The following is a 19,744-nucleotide window of genomic DNA, read 5'->3' on the forward strand; positions in this document are numbered from 1 at the left end:
TGTAATTACATGCTGAGAGTAAGTAACTTTTGCCACCTGTGGTAATGAATTTAATTTTGATGCTGTTGTGAAATGTGTCTGACATGTGTCCTGAACCCTAATTCCTTATTTTCTGAGAGCACCACCTCTTCAGAAATTCTGATTGGTGCTGTGAATATTTACTTCCTGTAAAATGTAGTTGCTTGGATATTTTAATTTTGTGAAAGCTTGGTTAGTTTGATATTGTTCTCTCAGTTAAACTATAAGCAAATAAAAATGAATTGAACCTGATTAAGTGAAGTTCTTTCTGCCCATTTACTCTGGTACAGATTTCTCTGTATTTAGGAAATCTATATTTTAAGTCATTCTGGATGCCTAACTAGGTCTGTGTATGGGGATGAGTCAATAAGAATTGCAGACTTTGCCACATTGATTTTGGAGCAAAAACTTATAGCTGGAAACTGGGCAATGACTCAAAAGACAGCTGAGGCTGAAGCCATGAGCCCTCCTGCGTGTGTTGAGCTCCCAATCTGTTCTAAAACACCCCTCACTTCCCATGCAGTGGTTTCTTTTTCTATCCAAAAGGTTTCTGGAGCTTCATCTTATGCTGGCCTCCTAGTATGCCAACATGAGGGAAGTCAAAGCAAGCAAGGCAGATGTGGCAGAGGGATTTTTTTGGTCGGTTGTGGAGCCTGAACCCTGGGCATGGGCACTGTTCCTCAGCTTTTCAGCTCAAGTCTAAAACCGCTGATCTAAACAACAGCATATATCAACTAGATTTAACAGACATCTATTGAATATTTCACCCAGCAGCATCAGAATACACGTTTTTCTCTGCAGAACATAGAACATTTTCCAAAATAGACCACATTTCAGGTCACAAAACATTCTTGTCCAAATTCAGAAACATTGAAGTTATACCTTACATTTGCTCACATCACACGGGAATAAAATTAGACCTCAACACCAAAAACCACCAAAGAAAGTCATGTAACATATGGAGGCTGAACAACACACTGTTGAATCACCAGTGATTCAGGGAAGAGATTAGAAAGGAAATTCAAATGTTCACGGTATTCAACAAAAATGAGCACACAAATTACCAGCTCTTCTGGGACAGAGCAAAGGCAGTAGGCAGAGGCGAGTTTATAGCTTTGAGTACCTACATCAACTAATTGGAGAGATCTAAAACCAACAATTCAATGAGACATCTGAACCTTCTTGAAAAAGAGCAGCAAGATAAACCCTAATCCATGAGATGGAAAGAAATAATTAAAATTAATTCAGAATTAAATGAATTAGGATCCAAGAAAACCATAGAGAGCATCAAGAAAACAAAGAGTTAGTTCTTAGAAAAAATTAACAAAATTGGCAGACCCTTAGCAAATCTTATCAGAAAAAGAAGAAAACTCACCCAAATAAATAAACTCAGAGATTAAAATGGAAACATCACCAGAGCAATAACCAAGATTAAGAAAAGTAAAAGGGAATACTTATCAAAATTATGCTAATGAGTTTGAGAACTTGGCAGAAATGGACCTTTTCATAGCAAATATCGACATGCCGAAACTAAAACAAGACGACTTAAAACATTTTAACAGGACCATATCTACAAATTCAATGCAATACCTAACAATATCCCTAATTCATTCTTCAAGGAATAGAAGAGACAATCCAAAAATTCATAGGGAACAATAAAAGACCCTGAATAGCATAAAAGATCATTAACAGAAAGAAAAGTGGAGGAATATCAATACAAAATTTCAAACTGTGCTAGTAATCACAACAACTTGGTAATGGCACAAGAACAGACCTCAGGTCCAATGGAATAGAATTGAACCTACAGATATATAGCCATCTAATCTTCGATGAGGAATCTAAATAATTAGAATGGAAGAAAAACAGCCTCTTCAGTAAATGGTGCTGGCAAAATTGGTTAATCAATTGTAGAAAACTAAAGCTAGATCCTCATATATCACCCTGCACCAGAAACCACTCCAAATGTTTCAAAGACCTCGGAGTCAAAGCAGACACTCTGAACACATTATAGGATGGAATAGGAGAAAACTTAGAACTCCTTGGCACAGGCCGAAATTTTCTTAATAGAGACCCAGAAACACAACAAATCAAAGAAAGGTTGGACAAATGGGATTGCATGAAATTGCAGAGCTTCTGCAAGGCAAAGAACATAGCTAGCAAGATCGATAGAAAGCCCACTGATTTGGAGAAGACCTTCACTAGCCATAGAACAGACAAGGGTCTCATATCTAAAATATACCTGGAACTCAAAAAATTAAATACCCCAACAACAAATCCTCATAGAAACAAATGACCAATAAATAAGTGGGCTAAAACTTAAAGGGAAACTTCTCTGAAGAGGAAAGAAGGATGGCGACATATGAAGAAAAGTTCAACCTCTCTAGCTATAAAAGAAATTCAAATCAACCCAACATTGAGGTACAACCTCAGCCCAGTTAGAATGGCTATAATCAAGAACTCATAACAACAGATACTGGAAGAGATGGGGACCAAAAGGAATCTTACTGCATTGTTGGTGGGCGTGTAAACTTGTTCAACCACTTTGGAAAGTAGTATGGAGTTTCCTCAAAAGACTCCACATAGAGCTCCCCTATTTCCCAGCAATCCCACTTTTGGGCATTTACCCAAATGATCACAAACAAGGCCATACTAAAGCTACCAGCTCAACTATGTTTATTGCAACATTATTTACCATAGGTAAGATATGGAACCAACCCAGATGCCCCTCATTAGATGAATGGATCTAAAAAATGTGGTAGACACACAATGGAATTCTATGCCTCTATCAGAAAGAATGACATTGCCCCTTTTGTTAGGAAGTAGAAAGACTTGGAAAAAATTAAGTGAATTAAGCCAAGTCCAAAAATATAGTTCCCATGGTTTCCTTTATTTGCAATAACTAGTATATTTTTGAGACAAGCAGAAAAGGTAAGTTAAGTTCATGTTAGGTCTAATGAACCCCAAGATAAGTATTGAAATGTTTTTTTTCTTTCTTGCAATTGTTTCTAACATATTTATAGTATTATTTCTTTGTTGCTTTATATGTCCCTCCCCCATGGTATAACCCCATCCTTCCATTTTATTTGATGTTGGTATAATTTGTTGAGGCAATGGGCAAAAACCAACCTTTAAATAGGGATACATTGGACCCATTGCAACAATGAGCTATACAAATCATTATGTCCAATAAGGAACTTAACTTTTGCCAGGGACAGGGTGTTGCAGGGGTGGAGAGGGGAGATGGGAAGGGATGAGAAGGGGAAACAGGAGGAGGCAGCAATGCTTGATAAGAAATGTACTCATTACCTTGCCCATGTAATTGTAACCCCTCTGTATGGTATTTTGCAAAAAAATTTTTAAAAAGTTTGTCAGAGGGGCTGGGAAGGTGGCTCAGTTGTAGAGCGCTTGCCTTGCATGCTCAAGGCCCTGGGTTCGATTCCTCAGCACCACATAAACAAAAAGAAAAAAGCCAGAAATGGCGCTGTGGCTCAAGTGGTAGAGCGCTAGCCTTGAACTGAAGAGCTGAAGGACAGCGCCCAGGCCCAGAGTTCAGGCCCCACGACCGGACCCAAAAAAAAAAAAAAAAAGTTTGTCAGAATAATGTCAAAAAGTTTTTGACAGAATAATCATTAGTGTATCACCTAGAATCAGGATATGGTTAGTAACTCCAGAGGATTTTCTCATACTCTCAGAATTTTCGTAAACATATATAATAAGCCAAATGAGGTGGTTATACCTATAATCCTAGCTACTCTGAAAATGGAAATGTCGATAGTTGCAGTTCAAGGTCAACCTGGAAAACATACAAGAGACCTCCATCTCAATCAATAAAAGCTGGGTGTGCCAATGTGTGGCTGTCATCCTACCTATGTTCAAAATCATAAAACTAGGAAGTTCACTATCCATGTAGCCTAGGAATAAACAAATACAAGATTCTTTCTCAAAAACAATCAAAGCAAAAATTGCTGGATGTGGCATGGTTCAAGTGGTCAGATGCCTGCCTGGCTAATGCAAGGCTCTGAATTTGAATCCAAGTACTTACCTCAAAAATTAAAAGTAAACCATATGAATTAATTCTCTAAATCACTTATCAGTGCAATTATCTTATGTATTCTTCAAATAATCTGGTAGTGAAGGCAGAGAATTGATTAAACCAGATCAATATAATAGGTGAAATTAACCCCAAGATAAGTATTTAAATGGTTTTTTTTCTTTCTTGCAATTGTTTCTCACATATTTATAAGATTATTACTTTGTACTGGGAATGCCTAGCTTCTTCATGGCTCACAGGCTGGTGTGCTCATGTGGACCCATTCACCTATTAGGCCTGCTAGGCCCCGAGTTCAGATCCCAGACCCGCCAAAATATTCATCTTGATGTCACAAGCAAATAGTTGCCCCTGTTTTCCTTTCCTGTGCAAATCCTGGGTCTCAGCTAGGATGGAGAATGCATGGGCCACCCTGTGGTCAGGGGAATAAGTTGTTATACATGTCAGCCGAGTTATACCTGTCATCATATACTCAAGAAAATACACAATATATCCATGAATAGCATACAAAATAAAGACAATAACTACAATTAATATATGATGCAGTACACACACGGATGTGAATTTACATCCCATATTTCAATGATACATTGAGGACTATTTTGGTCTCCCTGGGGCTCGATCTCAGTTCCTGGGAACAGCCCAGCTTCTTCCTGTCTCACAGTCTGCTGTCATCAAGTGGACCCATTGGGCAGTTGGGCCTCCTAGGCCTTGAGTTCGAATCCCAGCACTGCCAAAAATTTACCCTGATGTGAGAAGCCAGTTGTTGCACCTGTTTTCATGTGCTGTGCAAATTCTGGGTCTCAGCTAGGATAGAGAAGGTATAAGCAACTCTATACTTATGGGACTAGGTTGTCATCCAGTTCACCACAGTTATATCTGTCAACCTATACTCAGGAAAATACACAATACATGAATGAATAAGACACAAAATAAAGAGAGAATGACTACACCAAACGCAAGATGTTGCCCACCCATGTTTGGAAATATAGATCCTTTGTTTAATTATGAATTTATGACAATATTGGCCCCCACCAGGACTCCATCTTAGGTTCCGGGAACGGCCTACCTCCTTAGTGGCTTACAGGGTCATGTGCTCACCATGACCCATTCACCCATTGGGCCTGCTAGGCCTTGAGTTCAAATTCCAGCATGCCAAAAGATTCATTCTGATGTGAAAAGCCTAGGGTTGCACATGTTTTCCTGTTCCGTGAATGTCCTGGGTCTCATTGAGGATGGAAAATGCTATATAAGCAACTCTATAGCCATGGGAATACATTGTCATCCATGTCAGCACAGTTATATCTGTCACCATACTCAATAAAATACACAATTCATCCATGAATAAGTCAAATAATAAAAAGAATAACTACACTGAATGTAAGATGCATACCACACTTGTAGGTAAAGAGAGATCCTATGTTTAAAAAAGGTGGGCTTGCTATTTTGTCGAGTGCTGGGGTTTCAAATCAGGCCCTGGACCAGGCCTGACATTCTAGTCTTCAAGGATGGTGAGTTTCCCCTTCTCCCTCAGTGCAACAGAGCTATACAAACCTGAGTTCAAATCCTAGCACTAACAAAAGATTCATCCTGATGTCAGAAGCCAGTTGTTGCACACGTTTTCCTCTCCTGTGAAAGTTCTGAGTATCAACTAGGAAGGGGAATTCATAGGCAACCCTATAACCATGGGAACAGGTTGTCATCAATGTCATCCTGTCACAATACTTAGTAAAATACACAATACGTCCATGAAGTAGATACAAAATAAAGAGAAGAAGTTCACTGAACACAAGATGCTGTACACACATGTATGTCAATATAGATCATATGTTTAAATTATGAACTTTTGAATATAGTGGACCACCCTAGAGATCAATGTCAGATCCTGGGAATGGCGTAGGTCATTAGTTGCTCACAGGATAGTGTGATCACCTTGACTTATTGGCCAATTGGTCCTACTAAACCCTGAGTTAAGATCCCAGCACTACCAACAAGTGGATTGTGGAGTAAGAAGCCAAGTGTGAAACTTGTTTTCCTTTTCTCTGAATATCCTGGGTGACCCTGAGAATCCTGGTATGATGGAGAACATTTCTATAAATCTAGATGCTCTGTGATAAGATGTCATCAATGTAATAAATGAAAGGGGTTTTATCACAGTACAATCAATGATAAATAAATGAATAAAACAAAAAATACAAGAACAACCACACCAAACATGTATCTTCTGAATATCTATAGGTAAGTATAAATCCTATCTTTACAATGTATCTAAATAGTATGTTTCCAGGACTGGGGCTTGAATTCAGGACTAGTGAACAGGCATAAGTTTTTGTATGGTGATCTTCCCCTTCATCCACATTGCTCCAGATTTACCCAGATCCTGAGTTCAAATCCAAAGCCTGGAAGAATAAGCAGCGTGAATTGCAAGCCAGGGAGCTAAATGTTTATATTTTATTTTTCTCAATATGGCGCTTGAACTCAGGTCGTGGCAACTCTGCCTCAGCTTTGATCACCCTACCCTGGGGTGCAACCACTAGATCTACGGCTCCTCCTGGGATCCTAGACCCCTAGGTCTTGCAGGGAAAGCAATGCACAGAAAAAATATGGCCTTTTTCTGTTTTCTTCCTTTGCATGGTGACCCTCATGGGTCTGAATGACACTGATGCAAAGGGTAATTCACCTTTCATTGTTACGTGGCAACATAGGCCCTGATTTCGAATCCCCATCCTGACACCAACCAATTTCAGGAGATACTAAGAAAATGGTTGCCATCCATAAGATTAACAATGGAATGTTGTCAAAGTCACGGTTGAATGAATTGATCATAAATGATGCTCCTATAAAATTAGACAGCTTCATTTCAGGAGGCTGATTGATTTCATTTAATATTTATTAAGCTTTGAAAGAATATTATTACTTAAAGGAACACAATAATATCAGAACACTGATTTCATTAATAATTTAAGGATGAATACAATTAATTAATTACATTACATTAATTACATGGATGGAGTATTAATACCCAGGAATTGGTAAGAATGTAGTCTATATAGATGAATAATGTAAAGGCATCTCTGACACTCTATAAAGATATATATATTTATTAGTGTACTTCCATCTGCATGTCAATATTTTCTTATTTTGGTAACCCTTGGTGCTTGATCTGAGGTCCTGGGAACAGCCTGTCAGCTCAATTTGCCCCAGGATGGCATGCTAACACCCATTCATGAATTGGGCCTTGTAGGCTTGTATGCCTTGAGTTCAGATGCCAGCACTCCCAAAAATGAATCGTGGAGTAAGAAGATGATGGTGGCACATGTTTTCCTTTTCTGTGAAAGTCCTGGGTGTCAGGTATGAAGTGGAATACATATGCAGACATATATCCTGTGTAATCAATGTAATCAAAGTTTTATGTTCCATAATAGTCAATAAAATAACAGGTCAATACATGAATAAAACAAAAAAAAATAAAATAACTACACTGAATGCAATATGGAGTCAACATATATATATATATATATATAAATCATATATGTGAATTGTACATGAATAGGAAGTTTTCTAGTGGTGGGGATCTATTTCAGGCCCAAGGAGCAGACCCGAATTTCAGGACTTCAAGGAGGCCAGCTTCCCATTCCCACACATTGCAACAGACTTACCAAGACCATGAGTTCCAATCCCAGTCCTGGCAGAGAAATGGCACCTTTGCAGTATGTGAGGCCCAATTCTTAGATATTTCATTATGCCTCCATTTTATGAATGTGATTTTTAAATGCTCACTAAAGAATTAACTAAAACTAAAATCAGTGTCCTATAATATAATTGTGTATAATTTTATCCTAGAATCATTCAAGAACTGCCCATTCAATCATGACATACATCACATTCTATTGGTATTCATATGGATAGGAATGAGTTCCTTAGGATCTCCTGCCATTTGGAGATGGCAGGACCAAGAGTCCAACTGTGAGCTCCAGCTCCCACCACTTCAACCTGGGGATTGGGTACTCACCAGTCTGTCCAAGAATATCAGCAAGACCAATGATTAGGCAGGCAGCAGTGGCTCTCAACAGTCCTCCTTGATACTTACAAGGCTGTGATGGGAGGATTATGGTCAAACTGATCCTAGGCAGGAATGTCCTTGAGTCGCCTGTCAAACTTCAGTGTCAACAAAGCCAGAAGCCCTGGGTTCCAGTGTGGAGGGCAAGCCTTGAGCAAAAGCAGCTCACAGACTGTGCCCAGATCCTGTGTTCAAGGTCCAGGTCTGGCAACACACAGACAGACACAACAATCTGTGCAGCCATCCAGCTAAAGCACATCATCCTCTTGTCTCCAACTCAATTGGACATTGGTCCCTGGGTAAAGGGCTGCGGGAGCTGCTGTCTTCTCGTCTCCGCCCATGCTGCTTTCATCACAGGATTCTGGCCACACCCCCATTCTTTCATGGTTCTTTCTGACCAATGGGATACAAGAATGGTGGCCAGGCCCACATTCCATGCTGCCCAGTAGCACCCGGGATTCCCTCTGTTAGTTTACAAAACTACCAGCAGTTGAGGAAGGGAGAGGTGGCTGAGTGTTGCAGAAGACTCAAGCAACTTTGAAGTAGAGTAGGAAATTGAGATGCCTGCCCACACCCTGGCTTCCTCCTCCCCTTCTCAAGGTGTAGGATTTCAAACCTCAGCCAATGGTGCACTGCCAGCCTGCTTAAAGCCCTGACCTGGTCCCTGGCCCTGGTTCTCTGCTCTTGACCCATGTGTTTGCAATGCCAATGCCATTGCTACTTGACCCACCTGGAGCAGCCAACAGCAGCTTCTCCCAGCAGCACAGGTGAGTGGCTGCCCCCAAATCACCACTACCTGGGGTCAGACACCCCTCTGGGGGCACCATGCAAACCTTCTGGTTTCCTCTCCCTGGCTCTGAAGAGCCACCTTTCTGTGTTGGGCATTTCTGAAACAGAGACTCAATATATGCTCTGGCTGGACTGGATCGAGGTCCTCCTATCTGGTCCTCTGTAGTTGGGATGGTAGACATGTAGCGCCATGTTCAGTTATCGATTTAGATGGATTATCCCAAACTTTTAGTCCACAGCATCTGATTCTTGACCAGAGGTGAAGCTCTGGGTAGGGCCGCAAAAATCAGACCTCATTCTCCTCACAGAATAGTTTTGAGGAAACAAGGGATTTATACAGAGGGATCCCTGCAGCATGGCTTGGCACAGAGGGAGTGGCCTTCAGAGAAGGTTCTCAGAAATTCTGTGAGCAAATGATAGGAAGATACCCGGAAAGGGTTCAGGTGGGGCCAGTTATTAATTGTGCAACAGGTGAGGATTATGAAACAAAACATTTCTCTCTTTCATCATTACCCTATCCCCATGAGGAAGGGGATGCTTCACTGTATTGAGTTTTGCAGCTGGGGAAGCCAAGGCACAGAGAAGCCAGGGGAACTTCTTATGACTGCAACTTCACAGGAAGTTCGGCATGACTTCACTATCATGCTCCCAAGGACAATGGGTGCTATTCAATCCACTTCTTGTGGTAGGTAGTCCACTTCTTGTCAGTTGTGTGGCTTGAAGCCTAGACATGGGCGCTGTTTCTGAGCTCCTCAGAAAAAGGCTAGTGCTCTACCACTTGAGCCAACAGCACCACTTCTGGTTTTCTGGTGGTTCTTTGGAAATAAGAGTCTCATAGACGTTCCTGCCGGGGCTGGATATGAACCATGATCCTCATATATCAACCTCCTGTGTAGTTAGGATTAGAGTTCTGAGCCACCGGCACCCAACTTAATTGTAATTCTGACTTTTCTCTCTCTCTTTCACAAGACCTGGTTGATTGGGTGCTGGAGAAGGGGGCATAGCATCACCATGTGGCTGGAATCCAAGGTGACCATCTCATCCTGGAGGTGGGTTGTGGGTCAGGAGCTATTTCGCTCAGACTTGAAACAGCTCCCTGAGGTAAGCCCCACTGTGCCCTGGCTAGACCGTGAAATACATTGTCCATCCAGCCTACTGGACTTATTGTATTGTATTCCTTTGTACATCATTTTCTAGCACCTGGCTAAACTTATGATACATAGTTATGGAATGAAAATGTAATGTTTTCTTAAGAAAGTCATTTAGGGTTCTGGGAATGTGGCTTCATGGTACAGTGATTGCCTAGCACGCATGAAACCCTGGGTTCAATTCCTCAGTAACACATAAAAAAGAAAAACACTGGAAGGAATGCTGTGCCTCAAGTGGTAGAGTGCTAGCCTTAAGAAAAAAAATAGCTCAGGAATAATTACTTACCCTTGAGTTTAAGCCCCTGGACTGGCAAAAAAATTATTAAATGGAAAATAAAGAATGCATACTTGAAATATATAATAGCTCCTTCCATACTGACACCTGAAAATAGTCCCTAATTCATGTACTATATTTATGTTATACTGTGTTGAAAAAAGTTTTGTTCATTAAGTCACAGCAATTAATGACAGGAATGTGCTTAGATGTCGGCTGAAGATTAATTCTGGAAATTCAGAATTCCAGGATTTTGTGTCATCACTGCTAATCACAAAGGGAAAAGTAGTCTAAGTGTGATTTTGAAATCTTTTTGGTCAATTTTGGCACCAAAAAGGCAAAGGCTAATTAATAGTTGTGAAAGAAAATAAGGAATAACTCCAGATGGAAGGAATAAACGATAGTAAAAAATGTATACCAGAAACTGGTCTAGAGAACCATTTTTGGTAATTGAAGAACTAGTTGTCAACTAGGCTTTTCCTCATTGCCTTTAGCATTCTAAATCTCTTAGGCTAGTTCTTAATCTCTGTGTGGTAAATGTATCTCCTTCTATGCTGTTCTTTCACACCTTATCTCCTTTGTTTTCTAAAAATCTCAGTCTTTCTATATTTCCCTATGAACATTTCCTGATCATAAATACACCTATACAGATGTCACAAGATGCTAATGTAAGGGTCCCATAGCTCATGACTCATTAATGTAACAAAATGGAAAAGGAGGACATATTTACTGCTACCTCAATTTTTCTGAAAAGCTGCAAGTCATCATTTGGTTAAAATTTCCATTCTTTGTGTACACAGTGTCATTCAGTTCACATAAATGCAAATATGAAATGGGTGCTGGTGGATTACACCTGTAATCATAGTTACTCAGGAGGTTGAGAACAGAGGATTGTGGTTCAAACCCAGCCTTGCCAGGAAAGTCCATGAGACCCTAATCTTCAATTAACCACCAAAAAATCGGAAGTGGTGCTGTAGCTAAAGTGGTAGTGCGCTCAACTTGAACTGAAGACCTGAGGGACAGTGCCCAGGATCAGAGCTCAAACCCCACAACCAACAAAAAACTGAAATATGACTTTAAGTTTCCCCAAAAGGAATGACAAGATAAATAATCTTCCCAAGAAAACAAAATTAATTCCAAAATGATTCAGTGCACCTACTTTTGCAGAGTTATGTTATGGATTCTTTGCTGGACATATTCTCTAAAACCAAATCGTTTAACTAGGGTTACAGGTGGACCCACTGCAACAATGAGATGTACAAGTCGTTATGTCGAAAAACGAACTTTACAACTTTGGTGTGGGAGGAGAATGGGGTGGGGGAGAGGGGGAGTATGGGAAGGGATGGGAAGGGAAGGGAAGGGGAAACAAAGAAGAGGCAACAATGCTTAATAAGAAATGTACTCGTTATTTTGCCTGAGTAATTGTAACTCCTATGTACGGTATTCTCACAATAAAAGAAAAAGAAAAAAATGTCAAATATTAGCTTTACAATAAACTTCATCTAATATTTCTTGTTGGAAAAGAGACATCTATACACTTGATGTCACTTGGCTTTCTTACTATCTTAGTTCGAAGCCAACCCTGGCAGGAGAGTCTGTCAAAATCTTATCTGTAATTACACAGCAAAAAAGCCACAAGTGGAGTTTTGGTTCAATCAGTAGAGTACTAGCTTTGGGCAGGTGTGCAGGAAAGAAAAATGTCCAGGGACAGGATCCAGCCTATGAGTTCAAGCCCCATAACCAACACAAACTAAAAAAACAAGCAAAAAAACCCCAGATATTTCATTGGGACCCTCTTTAAAGGAGTACTGGTCTGAGAAGTGGCTATTTGCTGATGATACTCACTGGATGCTTTTTTGGAATCCTTATTGCTCTGGAGAATTTAGGACCAAACAAAAAGAATTGATAACTGACTCCTGCAACAAGAGAATCATCTCAGGGGTGAAATATCCATCCATAAGACACTTTAAAATCTCCATGTCTTTATTTTTCTGCAGTAGGATGTTTTTTTATTGGGGGGGGGAACAATTGTGGTCCTGAACTCTAGGCCTGGGCGCTGTCCGTCAGCTCTTCAACTCTACAACTTGAGCTACAGCACCACTTCTGGCTTACTTTTTGCTTATGTGTTGCTGAGGAATCGAACCTGGGCCTCATGCATGCAAGGCAAGCGCTCTACCACTGAGCCACCTTCCCAGTCCCTGCAGTAGAACATATTTAAATCAACGTTATTTCCTTTTGTTCTATGCTAGCCTTCAAATGACACATTATTTCTCTTTGTAATACTCTCAACTAGAAGTTTACAGAAAAGTTATATATGAGTAAAAAAACACACGAAAAAGTCAGGGACAGAGTTCCCTTCAAGCCTTGGGTTTTTTTCTTGTACAGTCAAAAGGAAAGCACAAGTTAACTTGAACTTTGTCAATCCTCTATGTTCCATTCCTCTCCTGGGATCAGTTTCCACATCCAGTAACAGTTACTTTCAGGAACAATCTATGGTGCTACCTGAGGTATAATGAATGTTTTCTTGCTTCACCAAAATAACACAAGGACACCCTGACCTGAGGTAACAGGTGTTTCAGAGACAACTTAGTTAAGAGAAAATATGAAATTATATTGCTTATAAATACATTATCCATGAGTATATTGAGTTCAAACTTTTGAAATTCTCTATAAATTAAGGCTAATTTTAAATGGGAAGAAGTTTCTCAGATCATTTTTTTTTGAGTGTATGTGCTGCACATTATTTTCCAAGTGTACATGAGTTAACAGTAAGGAAACAATAGCAATAATAGGAGAAAGAGAAATTTTGTGTTTAAGTGTAAGGGTTCAATACACTATAGAAGATTCTACAAATAAGACAACATTGAAACAATAAAGCCAAGTCCAGTATGTAGATTTATGAGAGTGATACAGAGAAAGCATTACTCCTACATAGAACACGAAGTATGAGGCCACTCCCCTTCTAAATCACGCTTGCTCATCATGCAACGTTGTAGAGAGTAGAATGGAAGCATAATTAAGTTTCCAATGCAAATCAGATATAAGAGCATGAACTTAACTGGAAAAAAAATCCATCCTGAGAGAGCAGGGATTATACTAATCATGAACTGTTGGATAAGACCACATTTTTTTTCTTTCCTTTACTTATATATTTTATTTTTGGTGGTGGTCTTGGCACTTGAACTCTGGGCCTGGGAGCTGTCCCTCTGGTATTCAGCTCAAGGCTAATGCTCTATCACTTGAGCCACAGTGCCACTTTCAGTTTTCTTGTAGTTAATTGGAAAAAGAGTCTCTGGGACTTTCCTGCCCGAGCTGGTTTGAAAACTATCCGAAGATCTCACCACCACCCAGCTTAAGATCACATTTCTCACAGTGTACACTCAGCATATGTAATGTGCATGTTCATCTATCTTTATATGAATTCTTGAGTTAAAAATCTATGCTACAGCTTAGCCTTTACACTCACAAAATGTTTGTAAATTGTTATTACTGGAGAAATAAAACTTAAGAATGTAAAGAAGTCTGGGAAGTTCAGTTTTCATCCAGCCTGAGCAGAACAGTCTTTGAGAAACTATCTATAATTAACCAGCCAAAAGTTGGATTGGAAGAATTGCTCAAGCATTGGAATACCAGTCATGAGCAAGATTACTGAATAAGAGCTTGAGGCTTTTGCATACATACATACATACAGACATACACATACATAGAGGCACTTATATTTGCACACACAAATACACAAATGAAGCAAATATCAGAATATGTAGAAAAGTTAGAAAACAATAGAAAATATGTCCTGTGTAAGACTAGAATCAAGTGATAATTTTTAATGTTAGAAAGTCCTCAAGTGAACGTTCTTCAAAACGTTTAAAACTGTTACATAGATAGGGACCAGAGATAGTAAGAGAGTCAAGTAATCATTATTAAAGGGATCAAATCCATGGCTGTCTGTTTAATTGGTCATTCCTTAACAGAACAAAGGTGGGTTAAGTTGTTAAGGGGAGGGGGACCCAGAGACATTCTTTTCATTCCAAGAACTGGGCTGGTTGGAGCCAAGGATTTTTTTTTCTATAATCCCTAAAACAAAAACAAAACCTGTAAAGAAGCTGTCCCAGCTCGAGTCTCCTCTCAGAACCTAGTTCAGTGGGCTTTGAACTGTAATCTTCCAACCTTAGCATCCTCATTATGTATGATAGTTTAAAAAGTATAAATATAAATAATATTTGCAAGAATACCAGTAGAGGAAAAATGATGCAACACAGTTAATTGCGGTGTTATTTCCAGAACACGGAAGGCATCACATTAGCAGAGGTGCAGTGTATTTTCACAATGGAGATTAGCTATTCTTGATGTGAATTAAGGGAAATTTGAGGTGCACCCTAAAAGTTGGAAACTGTTGGTCTAGGATGACTTTATGGCATAAATCTTGTGATTGATGGTCATAGAAATAATAGCTTAATCTGAGAAACAACTGCTACTCTTGAAGAATTAATTATAACATGCTTCATAGTTTTATCCTATACCAGAATGTGGCTTTTTTCTGTTCACTTCTCAGTCTGTAACACCCCTTTGGAAAATGCATCTATTGCAGAATTACATAACATGCAAACAGGTATATTTTGAATCTCTCAGGTACAGAATGTTCAGAATTTGAAAATGAGTAGTTATTAATCATAGGAATTTTGAAGAACACATACATTCTGTCCTCTTGACAACTTATTTACTTTTAAAAGTTATGGGTTTCCATAGAATTAAACTGTTTTCTGTTTTAGTATAAGAAAGTACTAAATTTATTCTATTTTCAAAATATTGGCATGAATATTGTGAAAAAATTGTCTAGTTGGATATCATTGAAGTTGATCAACCTCTGATAAAGAAGAGGTAAATAATTCAAATTAGATGCCAAATAATACCGATTTTTAAAATTTACTACATAAAGAATAATATTTACAATACCAAAACAGTGAAATTTTATTTCATCAGCTTATATTTTAAATTTAATTTTAATGTGAAAATGATGTGCAGTGGGGTTACAGCCATTGTAAGGTAGTGAATATATAAATTTTCAAACTTGTTATCCCCTCTTTAATCTTTCTCACAATTTTTCCTTCATCCCAATATCCCTCACAAGTTGTAATGTACATTTCCAACTTATTTTCTTGTGAGTATTGCTATTGCATTGGTTTGCCCTTTGTCCTTTGTCTCGCCATTTTGTTGTTCCTGTTCCCTTCCCTAATTAATGTAAATGTATACACAATACAGAGGGCACCAAAATCAAACACCCCAGGGGATAAACCATAGGGGAAAATCTCAAAGAAAATAGAAATCACATAGTACATCAAAAACAACAACCGCAAATAAATATCTCTCCATATCTTGGAGTTCATGTTGCTCAGCATCAGCTTATATGGTCATATATACGCATAACAAAGCCACTAAAAAATAATAGTTTCATGGACACTATATCATGCAAACATATGTTAACTGTTTTTGATGGTAAAGGTGGAATTAGGATTGTTGAATTCGCGATTCTCATAAAGGAATTTCAAAAGAGTTTTAAATTTAATGACAGGTAAATTTTAATTGTTCAAACTTTTTAACAACTTAGCCTATCAAGAAAATTTAAAATTGCCTGGGAAAATAGGCTTTCATGCAAAGAAATCCATGGAGACTTAGCTGAGAGGGAGCAATGTGGGCGAATATGGCTCATTTTCACACTAAACAAACAAACCTCACAAACCTTGCAGTAAATCCTTTAGGTTCCCTTGAGAATTTTCCTTACCCAGGAAATGTACTCTCACTGTGTGAAACAAGGTTGCAGTGGAATTTAAATTCAAAGTTCTTAAAAAAAAAAGACATCAAAATTTGTGAATTGACATTTAATTACCAAACATAATTCTCTGAAAAAGAAGGAAAGATATAATTCAAAATGACTTGATTTTATTAAAAGTATGAGAAAAGAGTAGTGAAGAGAGATGAGAGAAACCATAGAGGACTGTTTTCTCTCCAGTGGTGTAATGGGTTCCTGATATTGTTTCTTCCATTCTATTTTCACAAGCTATCAAGTGTGGCTGAGGACTGGAGTAACCAGTTCAGACAAACAATACACACAGAAGAAAATATTTCCAGCACATGTAGATGATTTATAACCTTTAACAATCTATTTATATCTGTTCAAAATTCTCCCCTACCACAAACTGTATTCTTTGAACATCTTTGTTTGCTTTTCCAAAGACTGCCTTTCATTAACTGCTTAAAATTTTGTGAGATCATATACACACACTTTAGAGATTGCTGTTTGGTGGTGATTTTTGTGTGTTTTTGTTTGTAGTTGTGTTTTTAACTGAATTTCAAAAGGTTGTGCAAGTGTGTTACAATTAAATATGTCTATCTAATTGTCAAATGCTCCTGGATCAGAGTCACTCCTTCTATCAGTCTGAACCAACCCTTTCTCCAAGATTTATTTCAGATTTACCACTTCCTTTATTACTTGTGTACATTGAGTATTCTAGCTGTACTTGCCTCTTTTCCATTTTTCATTCATTTTATGTCTTTACTATTATTTCTTTCTGGTTTCAACTTCCTGATAGTCATTCTGTTAAACTGTCTGTTAATAATTTGAAAGGTTTATATACTTTCCATGGAGTTTCAATCCTGCATACACTTGAACTGCAATAACAATTTGCAAGACTGGAGACGTGAAGAACCTAGACCTGATTTTATTCTCATCTTTTTTGGAAGATTAATCTTTAGTCAACAAGGAAGTTTAAAAATCGCTTAGAATTTATAGCTAACTACCAGTTTTTATAAATGGCTTTGTACAATGGTGTGTGATTATTTTATTTTACATGGGATGATATTTTCTACTAGCTACAAGTTTTGGAAAAAGAAGAAAACTAATATTTACTACTGTAGAGGAATATGATAGAAATAGAAGACAGATTTTATGTTTGTCACATCTATGATGAGTACCCATATGCAAAACTTAAAGTCATATTCCTTGCTATGTTAGACAGATAGGGAAAACATATGATAAGGCAACACATGATAAGGCAACTATTAGTGACTTTAAACTTTACCTTCTTATGTGATGAAATTTACTTTATTAGCTAATATTTGGGTTTGAATCATGGAAGGCTGATCTATTTAACAGATTTCTGGAAGGCACCTACTGAACAACGCAAATGGTGGGAGATACTATTTCTACACTTTAATGAATGATTGAACTTACTTGGCATTTATGCTTGGTAAATAAATCATCTCTATGGTAACTTGATTCCTACACTTGAAAAACTTTTAATGTCACTATTATCTACTTGTCAAGTGTTATTTTGGTGAATAAGATTTTTAAAATTTATTTGAAAAGGAATATACCTTCAGAATATTAAATGTAGGCTATCATTGGTTTGAGAATGATAACATTTTTATACTACAGAACTAAGTTTTACTGAAGTACCAGTGTTTTGAAGCACTAAGGATCTTCTCAATTAATGGTTTTCTAAATTATATTTGACTTCTAAGTCAAGTTTTCCTAGCCTTGGTAGAACAATTATGGATCTATCATTCCAGGAATTATTTTTGGCCTACTTATGCTGGACTGAAATCTTTCATTTATCATTAGGAGAGGGGTATAAAAATAATTTGTGACATTTGTGATTTTGTTTACTCATATGGGCTGGTCATCTGTAAATTGAAAGTTTGAACTACAGTACTTTCTCTCATATTTTGTGATCTCATCTTTCATTTTAAGTTGCCTTACATTTCACAATTGCTTACTACTAATTCCTACAAGGAATTGGGGCGCTGAAATATTATAGGAAATTAGAAATTGAGATGGGTCTTCAATTAGTTTTCGTTAGCATGTTGCATGGGCCAAGGTCAGAAGTCTTGACCTTGCTTTCTGATGATGCAGATAACTGGGACCTTGTATCCTCAGACCCGTGGATACTACCTGGTTGGATGGTAGACAGACCAGGATATTATGTAAACATGCATATGAACAATTTTTTCATCTTCTTGGCTTTAGCTACTTTTGAAATGATAGGTATAATAAACAATTATATTTTGATAAAATACCTTCTATTCTGAACAATTCGGTCTAAACTGGGAATCTCTCTCTGAACCCTTGTAACTAAGATTAGTTTTGTTCCAGTAAGACAATCTATGCTGTCAGAGTAAATATTCTGGTTGGTTTGTTCCTACATGGAAGAAGGGTAAAGGGTCTGGAAGACATTTGTGCCAGTGAGACTTCGTTGCGAAATTTTAAGCTGCAGAAGTTTAGAAGTAGCTCTTAAGCAAGGCTTACTTTGAATCCATTAGCTCCACAAAGCTAACTCAGTTGATAAGTAAGTACTTGAAAAGCCATCATCACCTTTGGACTTAGCTATAAAGGCTTCAAAATATGATCAAATTTAAAATGAAAATGACAGTATAGTCATTGACAAAAATTGCAAATGTGAGTAATCCACCAAATAATATAAGTTTTTCCCACTAAACACAGAAATTTAGAGAAAGAAGATCAATAGCATTTTAGGAACAATAATGGTTCCTTGTTACAAATAGGCAACCAAGGATATATGCCTGTATAAAGATTGCATCATGAACTACTTAAATTTAGAGGATACTACATGCTTCAGCAGCAGGTCTACCCAAATGACAACAATACAGAGATTAACATGGCACTTGCAGAAGGATGATACAAAAATTCGTGAAATATTCCATATTTTTCATTCTTCAAATGCAAGAAATGAAAAACAGTTATTAAAGAGTTGATTACAAAAATACAAGTGTAACAATACATGTAATTCATAGAATTAAAGGTTAGTTTGACATCAGTGTATTAAATCTTCACTTTAGAAAGGCCCTTACATAGCATAACCTTTACAAAACTTGAAATTAGATAACATTGTCATCTTCACCCAAAGAAATAAAATACTATAAGGACCTAGGAAAAAAGGAATCTTAACTTTTTCTATATGAAATGTAATCTGAAAGGACACATTTATTAATGAACCTATATATTATAAAAATGTAGACTTTAAAGTATTATATCTACAAGATAATGAAATAGATTATGGACTTTATACAAACCTAGATATACTTTTTTTCAGGCAAGCACCAGGAATAACTTTAGTTTCTATACTATTCATTTCAACAGATAAGTTAAAATTAAAAAAAAAAAAAAACTCTGCAGAAATCATTATAGATGCATAAAACAACTCTTGAATACATTTTGACATCAAAGTGAGGCAATTCACGTGGAAGAATACCATGGAATCGATGAATTTTTAAATTAAGATATTGCTGTTGCTTTTTATTATGAAAATATTTTGTATGGACACAAAGGATGGAATGGCACTTTTGAAATTTAAGAAACTTAACCAAACCATTACTACGTAGGAGAATAATTT

At 37.6% G+C, this 19,744-nt stretch overlaps 1 pseudogene; it reads left to right on the forward strand.

Annotated features, from left to right (window-relative positions):
- Nucleotides 1-18,961: 18,961 nt before the first annotated feature.
- LOC122110471 lies at nt 18,962-19,061 on the forward strand (annotated as a pseudogene).
- The last annotated feature ends 683 nt before the right edge of the window (nt 19,062-19,744 follow it).

Source organism: Dipodomys spectabilis, unplaced genomic scaffold (genome assembly GCF_019054845.1).
Source record: "Dipodomys spectabilis isolate Male_0828 unplaced genomic scaffold, ASM1905484v1 ptg000078l, whole genome shotgun sequence".
NCBI classification, from domain to species: domain Eukaryota; kingdom Metazoa; phylum Chordata; class Mammalia; order Rodentia; family Heteromyidae; genus Dipodomys; species Dipodomys spectabilis.